Here is a 19850-nt window from a genome sequence, read left to right as displayed (position 1 = left end):
CTTAGCCTCAGCATTTGGATTCCTTTCGGTGTTACTTGGAAGGCTACCCTGCTGTCTCTCAGAGAGGAGTTGAGAAATATGTCCAACTTGATTTTCGATGGTTTGCATGGACGCTTTATGATTCCTCAACTCAAGATCGTGCCTCTGGAGAGTCTCATCAATTTTCAGGTTCCTCTACTCAGCCAATTTGTTTGAGGTCTCGGTCTTAGCCAAGAGTTGGGACAAAAGGCTTTCAACGCTAGTCACCCCCACCTGACTGATTACCACTGCTGGAACCCTGAAATTGAGGCTTTTGCTGGTAAGATTGTTTTTAGGTTTGACATTGATAATTTGGCTTTCTGTCAAAACCCGGTGGCATTTGATTTTGATTGTTTCCACCATATTTCCAGCTGAAATTGGGGTGGTTTCTCCATCGCGGGTTGTAGGTGTTGCCGTGGGCATTGTTTTGGCGGCCCACAAAGTCAACATCCTCCACCACCATGGCCTGCTGGCACTGACTGGTCTGGTGTTTTTCGTCACACACACCACAACGAGAACTAGATTTGACAAGATCGGATTGCATTTGGTCAAATCGTTTAGTAAGAGCTTCTAACTAGGCGGAGATAAGGGTGTTTGAATCAACGTGATGAACACCCTTAGAGGAAGGAATACAATGAGGCGGATTATACGCAAAACTCTTCTTAGCGGCTTTCTCCAAGATATCAAGCGCCTCATTTGGGTTACATCTACCGAAATCTCCTCCCGCAACCTGATCGACGGCCTGCTTTTGTGCCCCGGATAAAGCGTCAAAGAATTTACGGCATTGAAGCCCGACGCTCAAACCCTGATGAGGTCATTTTCTCAGCACGCCCTTGAACCTCTCCCATGCGGCATGAAGTGACTCGTCATCATCAACATGAAAACCAGTGATGTTCGCTCGAAATTTAGCAGTTTTATCTAGTGGGAAATATTGAAGAAGAAACTGCTCAACTAATTGATTCCAAGTGGTGATGGAACTGGAAGGGAGTGCCTCCAACCACTCCAGAGCAGACCCGCGAAGTGAGAATGGAAAAAGTCTAAGTCTCACGGCATCATCAGAACAATTATTGATTTTGAATGTCGCACATAATCGAAGGAAATGTGAAACGTGAGCATGAGGGTCGCTTGGGCTCAGAAAGAGGCGACCTCGCGTGCTTTCCTCCTCAAACCTTCTCGAAGATGTCGCTTGGGCTCAGAAAGAGGCGAAACAAGCTCAGGACCGGGCGTGGTGGACATTCATCACCCGGAAGAACGTGGAACGGAAAACGAACAAAGACACGGAAACTAACTAGAAACTAAACTATAATAAAAAAATAAGATGAATAAAAATGAAATAAATAAAATAACATAGATCAAAAATATCAACAAGGCTAATTAAAAGACTCGGATCGTTCCTTAAAAATCATCGTGTCCCCGGCAACGGAGCCAAAAACTTGACGTGCTGAATATATATATAAAAATTTAAGTAAAAGTTCCACACAAATAGGGTTTTAAAATAGGTTTTCACCTACAACTAAACCAAACACGAAAGGCAAGTATACCTATCGTTTGTAATAAAGTGTCGGTAAGAACCGAGTATCAATCCATGGACACGACAAATTTCTAGTACTAAATCTTTGTAAATGACCAACTGAACAAGTAAATCTTAAGTTGAATTTTAATTAACTAAATTTGCATACAATGAAAATAAGCAAGTAAAAACACAAGAATATAATCAATCCAACAAACTACCTAGACATGAATCCACTCTAATAATATGATAAAATAGCAATAATATGGTAAACCATCATGAATCTAAACATAAATACTAGATTACAAAAAAGCAAGCTAATACTAGCAAATAATCATCATGATGGGTTTTCAATCAAGAGATAAACATAGACTAATTTGTTTGTCAAAACAACAAAGTCTCATAATCAAAGGAAAGCTATCATGAACAACATTCTAACCACCTAAGATTACACTAAAGTAGTCAAATTCATGAAATTAATATAAACTTATGAAACTTTAACTAGCAAGTCATCACCAAGTCAAGAATCATAACAACACTCATTAATTTTCCAATATTAAGTGTAGGGTTTCATACTCATCAATAATTATACAACCAAGTTAATTTTTACTAGTCATTCCTAACTTAGTAATGTAAACAAAGATTTCATGAACATTCAAAGTTTACAAACAAATATCTAGAACATAGTTTTCCAACATGAATGCCTAAACATTTGCAAAACTAACAAGGTTATGTAACATAACAAGCATGAACACCATCAATATCAACTTATAAATTCAACCATATTCTTGAAAGAAAACCACTTTACTAAAATCATGCATAGATAATATATCACATTAATAAGAGTTTCAACATTGTCTAGATAGCAAAAGTAATTAGCCCATAAGGCTTAATACAACTACAATCAAACTAGAAATAAGCTTACAAAACATGTTCAAGAACAAAGGAATGAAAACTAAGATCAAGCAAGGACTGAAGAATGGAATGATGGATCTTGAGGATGGTGGAAGCCTTCAAACTCTCAAGGAACACATAAACTAATTTTCAAGGGTTGAGAGAGAATCACCAAGGCTCCACACACCAAAATGAAGTGAAAATAAGTGTTTATAAGCTTCTAGACAAAGTGCACGGTCATGCACAAAAAGCGCATGGTCGTGCACTATTTTGGGTAAGTCAAACTTTCACTTTCGGCTGCTCAGAGTTGCAGGTTCCAAAAAAGTGCACGGTCATGCACCAAAAGTGCATGGTCGTGCATTTCCGGCACTAGCTAGTGCACTTTCAAAATTAATGTGTCTTGTCCTCGGCATCGGATAGTGCATGGGCCCGTGCCCTCGGAAGTGCATGATGATGCACAAAAAGTGCATGATGGTGCAGTTTCACTTTTGGCACGATAGTAGATGTGCACGGGTTCCAATAAAGTGGCACCGTCATGCACATAAGGCGCATGATGGTGCCGTTTAAGAGCATGGTCATGCACTTTCCTAGCGTGGTCTTGCACTTTTGCACGGTATCAGATGTGCACGGGTTTCGATAAAAGTGCACCATCATGCCCATAAAGTGCATGATGGTGCAGTTGCTCAGCATGACCATACAATTCCTTAGTATGTTCATGCACCTGCTCTCTACATGGTCATGCACTTTCTTAGCATGGTCATGCACTTTTGGCAGATTCTTGATTTTTGTCTGAAAAACGCCATCGTTTCGTCGTTTCTTCGTCGGGCGGGCGCCCGGACCTGCAAATTCATAAATAACTCAAATAAGTATCGAATACAACAAATTTGCCTGGAGTTTTACCAAAATAAGAGGATAATTTGTCACTAAAAGGTGTACACTTTGTGTTACATCAAATTGCGAGAAGTAATTATTAACCATTGATTAAGATTACTATAAGGCCTACATTCATTATGGCATTTTTGTAAATAAGGGGATTTGTTTTTATAAGAAAAGGGCAGTCCTGTAATTTTATTCTTATAAGAAAATGTTGAAACGTACCATTATCAATCAGAATCCTTTAATTCACGCTTTCATCACCAGAGTCTGAGATACCAAATTCCCTAAACTAACACACTGCAATACAATCTTCACAAATTAGTTATTGATTCATGCTATCTTCATTAAGCATTTGAAGATCAATCATCAAATTTATATAAAGGGGGTGTTTCTTGCTTGAACCCTACCTCGTGCCGGGAGTAGGAAGCGTCGATTGTGAAGGTTGGTGTTTTGTTCTTGATCGATTTATCTTATTTTGATGATTTAATTGTATGAAGAACCCTAATTAGAAGTCCATATACCTACATCACTTTAGTAAAAAACCTAATTTGATTATTCCAACTGCATTGTTTTTTGTGGTTAAACTTTGATTTTGGTGTTGTCTTTAAGCTTCATATCAGAGAATAAAATATTGTTTATCTTATTGCAAGTGACTTCGTATTACCTTGGGGAATAAATATCGTATGCACGTGATGTGTAGGGATACTTGTATGATGTGTAATGTATATGCATTCGGATGTTTAGTTTACAACTAAGGTAAATGTAGGTGACTTTTCCTGTGTAGATGAAATTATAATGCATTTTATTTGTATAGATTGTTTTGGATTAAGTGTATGCGTCTGTTTTATGGTAGTGTAATGTGTAATTTTGTGTTTATGTATGATAATATGCAGAATGATTTACACTATTGCATACATTATCAAGTTTTAAACTGCACATTATCACATTCTAAAGCTGAACATTATTAAACTGCACATTATCGATTCTACTACCCAAAGTTGTGGATGGTGAATTCTACTTTATGGCTAATTTTGTGTTAATAAAATACTCTATGGATGGTGAATTCTACCATCCAAACTACACATATATCCTTGTGTAGGATGTATGTTTGATGGTTATGTAGGATTTAAGAATTAGCTTCATACAAAGGATGTATATTTGATGATATTATTGTGAAGGATATAATGTCGATCTGCAACTGTTTTTTGTTGCGTAGGACATAATACTTTTGTTATTTGTTGTGTAGGTGTTAATTTTGAGTCCATATTCTACTGTGTGTAGATTGTGTAATATTGTCTGAAAACAAAGTAATTTTTTGGAGAGTGTAATAATTTGTATGTTTATGCGTAGGCCGTATGATTAGTCTATGTTATGTGTAGGTTGTATAGGTATATGAGTGGTCGTATTGAGATATATTGGTTTCATATGTTTGAATTTTTGTTTATATATATTTGCATGTATTGAGGGATATGAATGGTCATGTAGGGATATACTGGTTTCATATGTGTAGCATGACTAATTGTATGGTGAGTGTAATGATATGGTTGTGTGTATGTGTAGGAAAATCCCCACACTACCATTAAAGAAATCAAGTTCCTAATCTTTACATTTTGAATAACATGATGACTAGTGTAGGTGATATTATAAACAAGTGTAGAACGTGTAAGTACATGCTTCATCTTTCTTACAATAATTAATGTTTAATGTGTATTTATATTTGCTTCCTCTTTTTTTAGTGTGGAAACAAAATGACATAATTTTGACATTTGAAGCTTACTCGGAAAAAGGGAGAATACTCAGTTTATACATAAATACTAAAAAGTTAAAAAAAATATATTGAGCTACGCATTTTAGGTTGACTATTTTGTCAGTGAAAAAATATGCAGCAAATGACTTGTCTGTTGAATGGTCTGAAATCACTTATCAGGCCTAGTGTTTTGTTTATAATAACTTGTAAGGAAACTGATGTTTTGTTAAATGGCTTTGTCATGCTTAAGTAATTACCAAACAAATATTTTGTATTATTCGCTTAACGTCTTTGTGAAACCGTGGGTGACAAGTTTGTACAACTATTTAAGTTATTGTGTATTCATGAGGTAAACTTTGTATATAATTTTCAGGATTTGGTTGAGTATATGAACGATAATAAAAGGCATTCTTTATAATTACTTCTTGAGTTTTAAACTGTGTAGGTAATATGTTAATGTTGGCTGGTCTATGTAGGATTGCTAAATCATAATCATATTTATTAATTACATAAATTCGTAAAAAAAGAAAGGTTGGTTAGAATTTGATGTTGGCTAATGATTATCATAATGTGAAAATATTAAATTATGTTATATATAAAAACAATAATTAAAAATTAATTATGTAGTTGTCTTCAAAATAAATTAATGTTAGTTACCAAAAATATTAAAAACATAGTTTACTAATATACCTCTGTAATAAAATAAATCAAAAAGGAAAAAGAAAATTATGATTGGTTGGATTTATTTTTCACGCTTCTCGTATTATGATTGGTTGGTAATATATATATGTTTAAATTCAAGAGAGAAATGATAATACTGTGGGAAATGCCAAAAATGATTATGAGCCACTAAGTTTATTTTAGGTTTTAAAAGCTTAAAGATAAATTAAAAATATGTAAATGCATCAGTAAATGCACTCTCTCTCTCTTCAATTAATACAACTAATATAACTATAATAAATTTCTCTCTAATTGTTATATCTACCTAACTTAACTATAATAATTAAAAAGATAAAAACACTAATTTAGTTTTATAATTTATTTACATTCTCTTCATTTTATTCAACAAAAATACAATTTATTCATATAATACTAGTTCTTTATATTAAAAAAACACTTTATTTCCACTCAATTTATTAGAAAATATCAGCGCGTAATTTCTAACAATAAATATCAAAACATAATATATATTTTTTAATTGATATATCTAGAAAAACTATTGTCATAAATAATAAAAAAATGTCATACAATTGTGCCTTTGATACATTTGGTTTTCTGGCTCCAGAAGCTGCGAAATTTTTGAGTAGGGTTCAACGTGCCTTAAATGGAACCTCTTCAGGTTCTAGGTCCCAAAGCTTCGTTTTTAGCAGGATTGGTTTTGCTATTCAAAAGGGGGTTGCGGCGCAGCTTGTTGTCCGTTTGCCTGCCACTTTATTGTAATCGTTTATAGTAAATTATATATATGTGATTTAATTACTATTAAATGTGAACAATAAATATATAACCTACATAGAATTATATAACCTACACTTGTTTTGATCAATAAAAACGTACAACATAAAACTTACATACTTAATTCGACATCAACAATTATATAAACTACACAAAGATACACATATCCTACACGTGTGTAGGTTATATGTTTTTATGTTTTCTTATTCTTAGAACAAGTGTGAGTTATATGATTTTGTGTACGTTATATATTTCACATTTAATGCAAACATGTGTAAGACAGTTTTTTGTATTATTCATCACAATATAACTACGTGCTGATTGATATAAACAAGTTCAGTTGGAAGAAATTGGTTTTATATAGAAATAAATTTTAGTGTATGAATAAAATGTATTTGTGTAGGATAAAATTTTTGTGTGTAGGATATATGCTTTTCGTGTGTAGGTTATATGTTTTCGTGTGCGTGTGTATTTTATTGATGATGAATTTTGTTTGGAGGTTATATGTTTTCTTATTCCCAGAATAAGTGTATGCTATATGTTTTTGTGTAGGTTGCGTATATTTTTTTGTTAATATATAATGCAAACACGTGAAAATAGTTTTTTGTATTATTTATCACAATATAACTACCTGTTGATATATATTAATATATTGAGTTGGAATAAATTGGTTTTAGATAAAAAAAAATTAAAATATGAATAAATTATACTTGTGTAGGATAAAATTTAAAAGACAAAAAATAAGTTATAAAAATGAATGAATTCTTAATTTTTTTCAATTGTAGTAATTTGATTAGTTATATTAATTGAATATAAAACTATTGTGATTTATTAATTATAATAATTAAAGAGAGATAATGCATTTATAGTTTCTTAATTTACCTTTAAGCTTTTTAAACCTAAAATAAAACTAGTGGCTCATATTAATTTCTTGCATTTCCCGCAGTAATATCATTTCTCTCTTAAACCATCACATATATATATATATATATATTAAAATAAATATAAGAAGGATAGAATGATCATTTGACCAAAAAACTCTTAATTATATATGATTTTACAATCAGTGATGCATAGTGTTCAACTGGTTATTGCATTCACTCTTGAAACCCCTTTTCAACTCCTCAACATCATCAGATGAAGCGTGCAAGAAGAATTCATTCAATCAAAATTTAAATTTCAAATCTAGATCTGGACATACTCTCTATCTAATTTCTATCACTTATTGAAATGAACCTCTAACTTCTGAAAGTAACACCTCCATTCTGAAATCACTCACTGCTCACCACAAACTTCAAACCGTTTCTTTCAATTTTTTGTGGACAATACTTTTGTGAGCATCAATCAGACAACCTTCTAATTGAATGGTAAGTATATCTTTAACATAGACTCCGTTATACAACCCTAAAAGAAAGATGATTCAAGTTTCAAACCCTCCTCAATTCCGTGTCATCTTCACACGCGAAACCCTAAAATATTCAGCCGCTACTCTTTCTATATCTTAGGCTACTATTGCTCTCATCAATATTATATTATCGAACAATAGTTGGTTTTGTTGGCGGTGTCGATCTAGAATCCAAAACGTTGCCTTCTCCGATTCTATGCAGGTAATTCCTTTACTCTTTCCTCAAATTACATTAAAGAAAACCTAACTTTCGTGTATAATTTGATGAAATAGGTTAGTTGGTGACGGTGCGGCTGGAATATATGCTAAAATTAGGGCTAAAACTTTGGCTCTTAATTTTTAATGTTGTTTTAGTTAACTATCTTCTCCTAATCATCTTGGTTTCAGCATTGTCATACTAATATGCTTTTGATATTTTTACTAAAGGCGAGCAGTTTGATCCCAAAAGAGTGCAAGAAAAGATGGGAAAACAATATTTTTGTAGTTTTTTATTACTTTAAGTGGTTTTGAAACAGATTGTGCAAACGAGAAAACAAGAAAAGTTGATTGATTTACGTAAAAATCGTCAGTATGATTAGGTGCAAGGAAACAAAGAGGATTCTTTTTGTCGTGCCAAAGTTGAACCTTTACGTTTTGTTCCTGGTACTGCATCAGAAGTGCTTGTTACATCCGCAGATTCACATGTTCGTGATTTTGATGGCCTCGATTTAGTTCACAAGTTCAAAGGTAACATTTACAAAGCTTTGTTACTTTTACTACGTGTCTATAATAAGGTTAATATTAAATTATCAATTTGTTATATATTGTGTTTAATATTAACCACACACCACTAATTATTCTGCTACCATAAACAACAATTTTGTTGGTTAAATTTCAAAGTAGTCTCAAAGCTTATTTCAAAAGATGTAATATGGAGGGCAGGAGAGGTAATAGCTAAAAACTGACACAACTAATAATATACATTCCTGTATGAAATCAGTTAGTTTTATAAAATAATAATATTAAGTGGTGTTTTAACGTTTAATAGAGTGCCAACTTTTTACCTCGACTTTTAAATTTCATTTTCAGTAAACTCATTCAAAACGTTCAGAGTTGGATGAGTTTATGAAGATTTTAATTGATTCAAGCAATCTATGCACAAATATTTTCAATCTAGGATATGTTTCAGGTTGCAGAGTAGTGGTTGTTACTCCTTGAGGCTCGCAGTTATAATGCGTACATCTCTAAATTCGAAACTAAATATAGACATGTTTGGTTTATATCTTCTTTTAATATAAACACAGGTCAACAAAAATTAAAACATATAATATTGTTTTGAATGTTGATTTAAAGTACATGACAGACAAATTTGTTTTAAGAACTAAAAATTATTTATAGGTTAGTTTCTGAAATCTGGTCTGAATTTGATGGTACATTATATGGTTTTAACAAATCATATTTAGGCTTTTTTTGTGTTATTTGAAATTCTATTAGTATTTCGTAGTCCATGGACCTTTTCTTTGGTGCATTTTGGTTTTTAAAATTTGATTAAAGTTATGAAAAATGATAGGTGTAGAATTAATTGATGCAGCTGGTGATGGATTTAAAAGTCTAAAAGTTGGCACTTCTGCAACTATCATGAGTCATGATGTTTGGGGCATATGTCGATGGTATAATGAGAATTATACTGATCTTAACTTTAGGCGATCTTAACTTTGGTTTATTCGTTTTTATGCATGGTTTGAAGAAGGTGCGGTTATGTTTCCGTTTTTTTAGTAGGTTTGCGAGCCCAATATCAATCAATCAATCAATCAATCAATCAAGCATACCCAGTGAACTCCAACCAATAGCAAAGCTATAAGTAGGGTCTGGGAGGTGTGATATAGGCACACCGTACCTCTATCCAAAGGGATAGAGAGGTGGCTTCCAGAGAGACCCTCAGCTCTAAAATACATATGTATGAGGCAATATTTATATAGTTTTATATAATTTTAAGTATATGTTTGCATAATAATAAGTATATATTAGAATAATGATAAAATAAAATAAATGATAATGAGTCGAATCCCCGAATTAGAGCTTTTCTTTGTTAAATGAGCTTAGGCTCAACTCGAGCCTAAATATAAGCTCAGTTAATAAATGAGCCTGAGATTTACTTATCGAGTTTGATACTCAGTTCAATTATTGTTCATTCAATTTCTACCTGAATTGCTCTTTGGGACTGCCCGAGACCGGCTCAAGGATGGTGGTACTAGAGGCCGGTTTAGTTGCGGTGCAGCAGCTACTGCAGCAATCTGCATGCCATGGTTTCACACTAAGGGTATTTGTAGTTTACTTACAAAAGTGTAATACCGTTTGCCCCTGCTTGTAAGTCATTATTATTTTTTTTGCATTAATTTTGTTCATATTGTCAATTTTGTCATTTAGAAATTAATATTAAGGGGTTCTTTTGTTCATGTAACCAAAGGGGTGTTGGACTATTGAAACGGGTGGATTTTAGATACAGAGCATTCTGATGCTATATACTTGTAGTTGCTGAAGAAAAGTCAGAAATCGCAGTTCGTCGAAAACTTTGAGTCTCAGCTCCGTGAGTATTTTTGAGGTAATTTTAACATTATTTCAATCACTATTGCACATCATTATCTATTATTTCCTAAACGGATGAACTTTGCGTTGAATCTGGGTGTCAAATTGATGAACGTTTAGTTGTGGCAACTTACAACAGTAAATACTTTCTAAAGGGCTATGGCAGGCCAAAAGTAAAAAACCGTATTTTTTCAAAACTTTAGGTACATCATGACGAAGAAGTCAATGCTGTCTTTTAGAGACTCCGCTATACATTTTGTATAATTTTGACTATTTTGGTCTAAACTGACCCTTCTTTAGATTAATAAAACCGTTCCTAAAGAGAAGTTCTTTCTTTTATTTTTTTTTTATTTTTTGTGAAGTGGATTATGTTCTAAAATTGGTTTGTAAATGAGCCAAATGAATTTGGTCGGTTTGTGGATGAGCCGGTTTTGAGCTAGTTTTTTCAAGCTGGCTCGGTTTGTAAAGGAGTTGAATAAGCTGGCTTGTTTTTGAACGAGCTATTTGAGTGATTGTTTTTCAAGCATGTTAGGGCACAAAAATTTGACAATGTGGATACGTTATCCTGGCATATGTCTGGATCAGTTATCCTTAGCATGTATTCCAGATCATATATCAGGATCACGCATGTTAGGGCACAAAAATTTGACAATGTGGATACGTTATCCTGGCATATGTCTGGATCAGTTATCCTTAGCATGTATTCCAGATCATATATCAGGATCAAGGGTCCTCAGTACTTATTACTAATTAACGGTTGTTCTCATGTGTAGTCTTGTATTTAGCAGGTGTAACAGTTAGAAGACTTAGTCTATCCACTAACTTGCAGTCAAGAAGATATGGCACGTGGTCGAATGTTGTAACACGTTTAGTGGGGATAATGGCAGATTTATAGGACTTCTTGTTGAGTCACAAATAATTGAGTACTGAGGATCTGTTATTCTTGAAGACGTGTCTGGATCAATTATCCTTCTGAAGAGTTCCAGAGCTATGTCAGGATCAAGGATCCTCAGTAATTGGTATTGTTGACGATTATTTCTATGTGCAGATCAATATTTGATAGATATAACGGCTCCAAGGACCAAGTCTGCCTGAACTTTCGCTACAAGACTCCTTTATGCACGTGGTCAAAGATATGGGAGTGGCTAGTGGAAGAGTTGTGGATTTTTTAGGAGATTAGTTATTAGATATTTTTCTTTTCTTTTTATACTGAGTTTATGATCAACTAGGTCATTCATTCATCACTTGTATACACACACACTCAGAGCAGAACTCGTTTTTCTCTTTAAAAATTAGCATTCGTTGTAACATCGATCGTAATCTCCAAAACATTTGTAACCTTTTTGTGATTAATAAATTGGTGATCGACAAGTTGTCATCACCCGGGGGTTTTTTTCTTTTGATCTGAACAAGGTCAAAAGATTTTTCCTCGCAACAAATCACCGTGTTCATTCCATTTCGTTCATATAATTGTTATTGTCATCATAGCACTGGACCTCACATTGACGGATTTGGATACATTATCCTTAGCTGATTTTTGTTCAAAACAATTTGGCGCCCACCGTGGGGCAATTGGTGCTATAATCCAGAAAATACCTTATCATTTTCAACCTTTTCATTCCCATATCACTATCAATGGCCTCTCAATCAACCTCTGCTTCATCAACCATGCCATCTTCGGTTCCTCTCTCATCAAGGACTTTTCCGCCGATGCCTCCGCCAATTACGGGAGCACCACGGCCTACTGCTGCTGGAAGCAAGACACAGCTGCCAGTCTTCCAGAGCTCAAGAACCACTACTGCGACTCGGGTGATTAATGCTAACAATTATGTTTCTAATATGTTTTCGCAGGTCAAAGCATATATGGAGCAGCAAACCAAGACCAACCCGAGGATCATTCGTGAGATAGAAGATCTCAAGAAGACTAAGTGGCCAGCGGAGGATCACACTCCCTTGATGCCTAGGATGCTGGATTTCACCACTCCAAGATCCTTGGCTCAGTTTACTCAAGGATCATCTATCCTTCAACAAGGGTCCATGGGTCCACAGACTCAAGGATACTCACTGTTTAAGCCAGGATCATCTATCCTTCAACAAGAGTCCATGGGTCAGCAAACTCAATGATCCTCATATATCCAGCAAGAATCATCTATCCTTCAACCGGGATTCATGGGTCAATCCTTCAACCAGGATCCTCAGGACTGTATCTTCAAGGATCCTTCAACTCTCAACCGTTAGGATCCTTTAACACTAGTCAAAGATCCTTCTTCCAGGATCAAGAAACCTCAGGGGTTCAACATCAAAGGTCATCCAAGGTCCATGAAGGAGATATAATCCCCATGCAGACCATCGCTTCCGGTGGACCGACCCCTGTAGCGGACGCTTCTTACCTCAGCTACTCATCCGGGATGCCAACCTTCACCCAGCAAGGAGGTAACTTTTATGATCCTATATCCTTAGATGCTAATCGTGGTTCCATGCAGTATGCAGGTATCAACCAAAATATGGCAAAAGAACTATAAAAGCTGAAGGATATGATATCCAGTGTACCGGGGGTGGTCCGTCCAATTCCCGAGATACCAGAAGGAAGCCACAAGTTATCCAGATTTGCTCCACCTATCTGTGATGCTGAAATCCCGAAGAGAATCCAGACCCCCAACATGAAGACTTATGATGGGACCACTGATCCTAAGGAGCATGTAGATCAGTACAAAGAAAGGATGGAGATCAATCCTATTCCTGAAAGACTTAAGGAAGCTTGTTTATAGAAGGGTTTCGGATCCACACTGACAGGATCTGCATTATAGTGGCTGCTACGTCTTCCTCCCTTTTCCATTACTTCTTTCTCACACATAGTTAACTTGTTTAACAGTCAATTTTCCTGTAGTAGGAAATTTGAGAAGGTAACTAGTGATTTATACCGAGTTATCCAACCTAGTGATGAATCCCTTAGGTATTTTGTTACAAGGTGTGGCAGGGAAGCTCTAGAAATCCCTAATCTGGACATGGCTACTGCTGCCGAAGCATTCAAGATGGGACTTCATAGGGGCTCCCCCTTTTATGATGATCTTGTGATGACTCCTTGCAGGTCCTTAGACGAAGTCAGAAACAGGGCACTCAGATTCATCCGGTTGGAAGATGACAAGAGGATCCAGGATCGTCTGGGAGTCAAACAAATAAAGAATCCTCTGAAAAAGAAGTAAGGGTTCTCGTTCAAGAACAACAACTCGAAACCCTACTCCAAATTCAACAATCAGAACTTCCGAGCGGTTGAAGAAGGAGCCTATGATGAAGACTACCTAAGCATCTCAGAATACTTCTTCTTAGTTGATACTCATGGTTTAATTTGTGCCATGAAGGATCTAGGTGAGAAAGCAAGGTGGCCCCGAAAGAAAAAAAAGTCAACCACCTTCAGAGACAAATCCAAATGGTGTGCTTTTCATGAGGATTTTGGCTACATGACAGATGATTGCATCGGTTTATGAAGGGTAATTGGATACCTCCTGAGAAAGGGTCACTTTAAGGAGCTCTTGGGAAGGAAAAAGTCCAGGATCCAGGATCTTGACGAGATTCCTCAAAATGCAACTCCGCCCCCACCAGATGCTCAAGTGATTAACTTCATCTCCGGAGGATCAGACATATGCAGCAGTTCCTTCTCCGCAGCTAAGAGACTTTTCAAGGAAACTAAGTTGGATAATGGGGAACGACCGGTTATATCCACCACTTTGACGACCGACAAAAGGATCTCTTTTGATGAAGAACACAAATCAAGCATCCAGGATCCTCATCACGACGGTTTGATTGTCACTTTATTTATTGCTAACCATTATGTACGCAGGATCCTGGTAGATGGTGGGAGCTCGGTCAATATCATCCAACAAGATGTTCTTCAGAAGATGAACATACCATGCTCCGAGATCATCCCAAGGACATCAGTGCTAGTTGGTTTCAGTGGAGAAACCAAGAAGACATTGGGGGATATAACCTCCCAATATATATCGAAGTGTTAAATTCTTACCAAAAATTTTGTGTTATTGATAACCTTTCTTGTTGCAATGTTATTTTAGGCAGGCCTTGGTTACATGGAATGAAGGAGGTGGCTTCTACTTATCACCAATGCATTAAACTCCCAACTCCTTGCGGAGTAGTGAGGATAGATGGTGATCAGGTGGAGGCCAAGAACTATTATTCTTCATCAATAAAGCCGACAGCCAAGCAAACGATAGCATAGCAACCACAACAACATCCTAGGGACGTACTGGAAGCTCGTGAGAAGGACTTAAAGGAAGTATCCTTGGACCCCGAGGATCCAGATGTGAAAGTGTTCCTAGGATCCAGTATCCCTAGCGAAATTGAGGAGGATATGATATCCTTCCTAAAATGAAGAAACTCTACGTTTGCCTTCAAACATTCAAACATGACAGGTATTTCTAAGGAGGTATTTACTCACAAGCTCCGCCTTGATTTATCTATTAAACTCGTCCATCAGAAGCGAAGGAAAATCTCTTCTAAGAGGAACGCGATCATACAAGAAGAAGTTGAAAAACTTCTTAAGGCCGGTTTGATCAGAGAAGTTAAGTATCCTCGATGGATACCTAATGTGGTTGTTGTTTCTAAAAAGAATGGAAAGTGGAGGGTGTGTGTCGATTTTACTGATATAAAGAAGGCATGCCTCAAGGATCCTTTCCCGTTACCTCATATAGATTCCATGGTGGATGCGACGGCAGGACATGAGGTGCTCACCTTTATGTTTTCTCTTCTTCTCTTGTTTTACTTTGTTAGTGCATAATGTCTATTCTTAGGTGTTATAGGTCATGTACTAGAATAGCAGTGATTGGAATGTGTTTTTATGTTTGAACGTATAATAGGTTATACGACGTATAACCTAACACGACGCATAAATTATGCGCCGTATAACATATACGATGTATAAGCCTATGCCATGCCTATAAATAGTTGTTTGCTTGACGTATACGTTGGATCTTTGGTCCATTATGACCTTTGGGTCCAAAAAGTACATGTATTGATATTTTTCATATTCCTTTGTACTTTGCTGCTATTGATGAATATAATAAACAAGATAAAGAGATGTCATTACGTTTTCCACCCATACTACGGATTCCGCACGTTGTATTTTAGAGAAGATATCATGATACACATTTCTACACGTCTATCTTACGATGCTATACGCTTCGACAAGTTTGTAAGGCCCCGTTACCGGTGCCCTACATTTGGACGTTGGATTTACTCATAAACACTGTTCAATTGTCAGAGTTAATTAAAACTTTACGCAGAATATAAAACTTCAACCATGATATATTACATAACTTACAAATATTGTCTTATCAAACATACATAATAATTTATTAAGCAAAACATAGTCTTTAAAACATCATAGCATTTCCTTAAGATGCCAGTATCTTCAATTCCATGCCATGTATTCCCCTCAAGCGAGCTGCTTCATCCTACTCACCTGCGTGCATACTAATAGTCAGCTACACTAAGTGAGTTCTAGTTAATCATAAAACATAAAAATATGTTCACATACTTTCACACAGGCCCGGAGGTGTGTACATCATTTATACTTAACTTTATATGCATAACTATCCATACTACTTTAAGGGCCTTCCGCCCTATTACCTCACATATATTATAAGGGTCTGGTCCCCAACATCACAGATATTATAAGGGTCTAGTCCCTACCTTCACAGATATTATTAGGGTCTGGTCCCTACCTTCACAGATATTATTAGGGTCTGGTCCCTATCCTCACATATATTATTAGGGTATGGTTCCTATCCTCACAGATATTATTAGGGTCTGGTCCCTTTGTTTTGTGCAAATATACCATACATGTCTTTACATACTTTCCTTGACAATACATGCAATATCCGAAGATCGTTCATGTACTGTCAACATATCATACTTTCATCATTCATACATCATACATATATCATTCGTACGTCATTCATACATCATCATATATATATTATACATACATCATTCGTAAATCATACATATATTAATCATATCTTTATCTACCACCTGGCGGTACATGCAATATGCGGTGATCGTTCACGCACCATCAAGCAACCAACATACATTAATCATACAAGGCATACACTTACAACTTAAAGTAAGTGTATTAACTATCACATCGAATAGGCACACAGCCCCGAAAACATAACAAGAAAGTGGGGCTAGAAACTCACCTCAATGCGGTTGCGTTCACCGTTTACGGTTATTCCCCTCTTTAGCCGTGCGCAACTAACTGTATAACAATCACGCGTATTAATTACTATCAATATCCATATCGTGTCTCTAGTTCAATTATAACCCTCAACGAACGGGGGTCCAGGGGCAGCGCCCCTGGCAGCGGGATTCTAGGGGCGGCAACTCCTTGCAGGGTCCAAGGGGCAGAGCCTCTGGCTGGGTCGAGCTGAATCATTAATGGGAAAATTTTATTTCTATTAACAGTCTTAACACATTTTCCATTAGAATTTTGAATCATTAATTAGTTTGCTAACTTAAAATTTCATGGGCTTCTTTGTAATTAAATCAATATTTTTCTAAGTCCAGGGACTATTATGTAATTCCATTAAACTTCTAGTTCGTTACTTGGTTCTTTAACGAAATGGCTTATCATAACGAACTGGTCCTTGTAACGAATTGGACCCTCTAGCAAACTGGTCCTTGTAACGAATTGGACCCTCTAGCGAACTGGTCCTTTGACGAATCAGTCCATATAATGAACCAGTCCATATAACGAATCAGTCCATGTAACGAATTGAACCTTCTAATTCGTTATCTCTTTTAAAGAATGGTCATAGCGAATTGGGGTTTAGTTCGTTGTTTTTTCTTAACGAACTTGAACACTAGTTCGTTAAGCTTTCACTAACGATTCACATGAAGAATTACCCCTAGTTCATTAACTCTCCTTTAACGAATTAGGGTTAGGTCAGAGAATATCAGACATTCTCTGACATCTTCATTATCCTGTTACGCCGTTTTCCGGTGCCGCCGTCGCCGGAAAACCGCGACTTCGCCGGAAAAACGAGATCTCACTCGTTTTCCACCGTTTTACACCGTTTTTCATCCCGTTCCATCCAGATCTGAGCTAGGGTGACCCCTAAGCTCATCTTAGGTTCGGTTTATACCCGATTCCACCCGGATCTCGTGACTTTAACGGTTTAGAGGTGCCGGCTCGTCTTTTTGTGACTAAATCTAACGGATTTGATTTCATACAATATCATATTATCATTACCTTGGATCAGGATCGGTTTTCTATCTCGATTCAGCTAGAGAAAGGAGAGAAACTAGAGAGAGAGCTTAAGTGTGTGTTTTGATGGTGTACGAAACATGTGTGAAATGAAATTAAATGGGTAATTATGACTTATATACTTATGGATCATGGGCTTAAGCCTATGGTCTTTCCTTCCTTCCTTCATAACCCAAGTCCATAACCCATATGCATTTAACCCAACACTAGCCTAACGGGATGTTATATCGGTGAACACTCAATGGTCGGAATCCATAACCTCGGTATCACTCACGTTCCCACCGCCCATAGACTTTATACCATTAAGCCCCAACAAATACAAAAATATGTTTTTATCAAAAGCTTTAGTAAAAAGATCAGCTTTTTGTTCATCGGTGTGAATTTTATCTATGGTAACCAACTTCTTCTCGTAACAGTCATGGATGAAGTGATACCGTCTGTCAATATGTTTTGTTTTCGAGTGACTTACCGGGTTTTTTGTTATGGATATGGAAACAATATTATCTACAAAAATAGGAGTAGTAAGAAAATTCAAACCGTAGTCGCGCTTTTGTTGTTGTATCCACAAAACCTGGGAACAGCAGCTAGAAGCAGCTACATATTCAGCTTCATAGGTGGATAGCGACACAGTCGTCTGCTTCTTACACTGCCATGTCACCAGCCTACTACCAAAGAATTGACAATCAGTGGTGGTAGATTTGGCATTCAGCTTGCAGCTACCATTGTCAGAATCAGAATTTACTCTCATCTTAAATAAATCATCTCGAGGATACCAAAGACCGATCCCTGGATTCACCTTAAGATACCGAAGTTTCCGCTTCACCAACGTTAGGTGAGAGACCCTAGGTCTGGATTGATATTGGGCACAAAGACAAGTCGGATACATGATGCATGCCCTAGAAGTAGTAAGATACATGGGGGAACCAATCATAGAACGGTAGAGTGTTTAATCGATCTTCTCCTTGGTGAGATCAGGACCAATTCCAAGATTAACTGGAATAGGAGTGCTACTCAGCGATGAGTCAGCCATGTTGAACTTTTCAAGGATATCAATAACATATTTTTGTCTAGTGAATAAATATCCCATCAGAATCTTGTTCTAATTGCAATCCTTGGAAAATTTCAACTCTCCCATAGCGCTCATTTCAAATTTTGACTTCATAACCTCCTCAAAATTTTTGCATAGAACATCATTCTTTGACCCAAAAATGTTTTTGTCCACATAAAACAGGACTATCAGCAAATGACCATCTACTTCCTTAGTAAAGAGTTTACAGTTAACGGTGCCACAAACAAAGCCAATGTCTAACAGATGTTGAGACAACGTGTCATACCATACTCTTGGGGCTTGGTGTAGACGATAAAGAGCTTTGTCGAGCAGGTACACTTGTCTTTGTGAATAGGATCGACAAACCCCGGTGGTTGTCCTACAAAGACTTCTTCACCCAATTTACTGTTCAGGAAAGCAGACTTAACATCCAACTGGTAAACCTTGAATCCCTTCCAAGATGAAAAGGATAAGAAAATTCTAGTTGCCTCAAGTCTAGCAACGGAAGCGTAGACTTCGTTGAAATCAATTGCTTCTTTTTGATTATATCCCAGAACCACTAATCGAGCTTTGTTTATGATAATTATACCATTTTCGTCTCTTTTTCACTTGAAAACCCACTTGGTATTAATGCATCGTTTGTTATCTGGTTGATTAACAAGTTTCCATACCCCAAGCTTTTCAAATTGCAATAATTCTTCTTGCATTGCATTGACCCAACTTTCTTCAGTCAAAGCTTGTTTGTATATCTTTGGTTCAATTTGTGAAATGAAACATTTATATGAGAATTGATTATGAAGAGGAGCAACTTGAGAATAGTAAAAACTCAGGCTTTGGTCAACTAGGCTTCAAGTACAAACACCAAAATTAAGATCTCTAATGATATTATCTTCCGGGTGATATGATAAAGTTCGAGGCATAACCTCATCAGGAACTATCAGATCATTTGGAAGATTCGTGACATTTTCATCAGAAAGCACAGACATAGTAGCAACAGGATCAGAAACAACAATATCAGGTTGAATCTATTGAAATCGATATGCCCAAGACACATAT

The 19850-nt window shown here is 36.2% G+C and overlaps 1 non-coding gene across 1 annotated transcript; it reads left to right on the top strand.

Annotated features, from left to right (window-relative positions):
* The first annotated feature begins 818 nt into the window (after positions 1-818).
* On the top strand, positions 819-925 carry LOC143622558 (small nucleolar RNA R71). The gene has a single exon (XR_013151732.1). It is a non-coding gene; the product is annotated as a small nucleolar RNA R71 (small nucleolar RNA).
* The last annotated feature ends 18925 nt before the right edge of the window (positions 926-19850 follow it).

Source organism: Bidens hawaiensis, unplaced genomic scaffold, assembly GCF_021521415.1.
Source record: "Bidens hawaiensis isolate Kalapana, Puna unplaced genomic scaffold, B.hawaiensis_p1.1 tig00003217_1, whole genome shotgun sequence".
Lineage (NCBI taxonomy): Eukaryota > Viridiplantae > Streptophyta > Magnoliopsida > Asterales > Asteraceae > Bidens > Bidens hawaiensis.
Note: the sequence above shows the minus strand (reverse complement) of the source record. Positions and strands in the feature narration are given on the sequence as shown.